This window comes from Adiantum capillus-veneris, chromosome 13 (assembly GCF_014529385.1).
Source record: "Adiantum capillus-veneris isolate H3 chromosome 13, ASM1452938v2, whole genome shotgun sequence".
In the NCBI taxonomy this organism is placed as follows: Eukaryota; Viridiplantae; Streptophyta; class Polypodiopsida; order Polypodiales; family Pteridaceae; genus Adiantum; species Adiantum capillus-veneris.
Genome location: NC_140943.1, coordinates 154,034,483 through 154,037,912, shown reverse-complemented (window position 1 = coordinate 154,037,912; position 3,430 = coordinate 154,034,483). Strand labels below are relative to the sequence as shown.

Sequence of the window (3,430 nt, the reverse complement as noted above, 5' to 3'; positions counted from 1 at the left end):
GCAATGTTGTTTGTGTATGAGCGATGCCTAGCTGCTCGGCAAGATCCTGCAGGTTGAAAGGTTGCATGGGCTGCTTTTGGTGAACAGGTTTTGGACCATTACAAGAAGCTTCCGAGTGGCATTGACAAGAAAGTAAAGATTTGGTTGGAGAATAATGAGGGGACATCACTTCAGCCCCTTCGTCTTGACAATGTCGGGGCAAGTCAAAAAAGTGGACAAAATGCTCTCTTATTTGGCAGCACTTCTCTAGTTAGTGCCTCCTTCCTTTATAAGCCAGCAAGTAAAATCACAGGTGGAGCAGATTCTGGATGCAAAAATGGATGCATTAAATGTTTTGAACACAACATTGGATAGCGTGAGAGTAGAGCTACAAGACAGGAACCAAAATATGTGGAAGATACAAGGGACATCTTCAGCCGCGGCAATGCTTTAGGGGCAATTGCAAGAGCTCCAGATATTGCGGTCCAACATGAACGGAGTTGTCGATACTGACCCTGATTTTTTGGTGATTGAAGGCAAGATGGCTGCTCTAACTAGTACACTCACAGCTCTTGGGGCCGATACAAGCATCTCGAACATAAGAGATGAGGTGGATCATCTTCAGGTATGTGTCGACCAAGTCAAGGCAGGATTTTTGTTTATGTGGTAATGCCCTAGGTACTTGACATGGTACTCTCTTCTATTTAGGTGGTTTTTTTTTGCCATGCCAATTATTTCTATTTATGTGGTAATGCCCTAGGTACTTGACATGGTACTCTTTTCTATTTAGATGGTTGTTTTTGTCATGCCAGTTATTTCTGTTATCGTGCTAAGTGCCCAACCTACCTGACATGGTAGTATTTTCTATTGTGCGCTTCTCATGGTAATAGTTCCCAAGGTACTTGGCATGGTAGTTTCTTTTTACATGGCTTTCTTTTTGTTACGGTGACATTGACCAGGTACTTTTCCATGGTGGTTTTTTTTGCTATGAGTGTTTGTTTTTTCCATGGAAGTTTCTCTATTATTGTGGTACTTGTCATGGTAGTTTTTTCTACCATGACAGGTGTAGGGTCATGGCTATTTTTCCAGGTATCATGTAATGGCCAAAATGCCTGTCATGGTACTTCTTTTGATCATGGCGGTGTTTTTTTCATGGCAGTATTTCCTGCTATGGTACTTTTCTTTTGCTATGGTTGTAGTGCTCAAGGTACTTTTCTACTATCCATGGTATGTGTCATTCCCTTAGAGGTTTTTTGGGAAGCCATCTCTGTTATGGTGGCAGTGCCCAAGGTACTTTTTCATGGTTTCTTTGCTATGGTTGATTGTTTCTTTAAGGAAGTTTTTTTGCTATGGTGGTTGTGCCCAAGTTACTTGTAAAGGTAGTTTTTTCTATTAAGGTGGTTGTACAGTCATTGCTAATTAGTGTGTAGTGTCCAAGAAACCTGTCATTGTGCTTTGTTTTTTGTCATGGTGGCTTTTTTATCATGACAGTCTTTCTTGTTATGGTAATAGCTTTTGCCTTGATGTTTTTAATGGAATGGCAGTTTTTTGTTATGGTGGTAGTGTTCAAGGTACTTTTCTACCTACCATGGTATTTCTAATTGCTTGGGTGGTTTTTTGGAGTGTCCAAAGTACTTTTTTATGGTAGTTTTTTCTGTTAAAGATACTTGTCATGGTACTTTGGGCTGTAATGGTGCTTCTCATATCTAATGCGTGTGGGCCTTTTGTTCTTCATTTGTCATGCAGAAAGAAGTGACTGACTTGGAAGCATCATCGAGTACGTCTGTGCAACAAATCAACTTTTGTGAGAGCATGTTGGAGCAGGTGAAGGCTGGTGACACAATGTTACTGCTTTCGACAGCTGGCCAGCACTTGAGCCACTTGCAGGCTATATTCTCTGTTCAAGGACTATGTGCTGCATGTGGTCTTGCATTTATGGCTTTCCATGTGGTTTGTGTATACATGCTAGCATGTGGTCATGCATACCATGCTTCGTGTTTTGCTGCCTTGCTTGGATCAGAGACGGTATGTGCGGATGCCTCTTGCAAGAGTAGTATTCCAGATTCACTTAAATCAATTCTCCTGCATACAGGTTGGTTGCCGTTGCTCCCAATCTCATATAAATCCAAGAACAGTTCATGTTGCCTTCAAGTATCTGCTGATTGCACAAGCTTGAACTTCACTGATGTGCTTGCAGGTTCTGGCCATATTCCTTGTGTGGCACTGATACAGGATGACGTGCCAAAGGTTGTGCTACAAGCTACTCCTGAAGCCCATAGTGTGTACTCTAGTGAGGGAACTCCAGCTATGAAAGTAGACCCCCCTGCAAGCACGGTAGCAGTTGAGCCACAACCAAGCGAAAGCAGTCCAAAGGAAGATGCAACGGTTGACGATGCGGAGGCAATAGCGCAAGAGGGAGTGGATGCAGTGCAGTGCATGGTAGCTAGTGATGATAATCCAAAGTCTCCCATCTTTCTGAGTGACATGGTGAAGGTGTCAAAGAAGCGCAAGAAAAACGATGATGGTAAGTGGTAATGGTATTGGACTTGTCAACTTCTATGCAATGTCTGCATGGGGCTGATGTGTTGTTTTATGACATAGGTGGACCTTCCAAAAAGAATAGACCTTCGGAGTCCACACATTCAAATCAGCATGCTCATCATGCAGATGGATATATGGGAGAGAGGGAAGCACCGAGATCACCTCCTGCCATGAAGAAGACTCCCAGAAAGAGTACTCCCCACCGCAATCCTTCTATGTTTCCCACCCCCCCAAGCCTCGAGTTTGCAAGAAATTGTGACTCTTCAATTGTAATACAAGAATTTGTGATTCTTGATTTTGAATGCAAAAGAAACTTTTTTGTCGGCCTCTATGGTTTTGTCGCTTTTATGTTTCATAAGCGCAGTGTCTACGTTTTTGTCGCTTTTATGTCAAATATTGCCTGGTGTTTATTTTTCAATGTTGAATGTTGTCTTTTACAGAGTGTCCAAAGGAAAAGGGGACCCTCAAGCTACCCATAAAGGAAATCATCATCATCAGAGATCCCCCAAAGTACATTCCCCCACCTATCTCCTCCTTGCCATATGATGATCCAACCTATCAACCCTCATATTAGATCTTAATGGTGTACTTTGTCTTACATGTACACCTAATAAGTATGACCCTTCGTCTGTCCCCAATATTGAAGCTACATCATTTGTCAAGCAGGAGGAGGCGATGGCAGGTACCTGTTTGTTCCGAAAGATGCACAGGATTTTACTGCATGGGCTGTGACATGGGCAAATGTCTACATATGGAGCAGTGCAATGCTCAGCAGAGTGGGCTCAAGAATTCGAAGATGTTTTCCCCAGGTTCACAGTTATATTAGTGGATGGGCTCGACAACAATTATGTGATGTGGGTAGTTACTATTTTGGTGGTGGAAGAAAAGCGTTTTTCAAGGTATTGCAGAA

General features: G+C 42.6%; 1 pseudogene; it reads left to right on the top strand.

The window, feature by feature from the left end:
* The first annotated feature begins 520 nt into the window (after positions 1-520).
* LOC147445121 (uncharacterized) lies at positions 521-2,694 on the top strand (annotated as a pseudogene).
* The last annotated feature ends 736 nt before the right edge of the window (positions 2,695-3,430 follow it).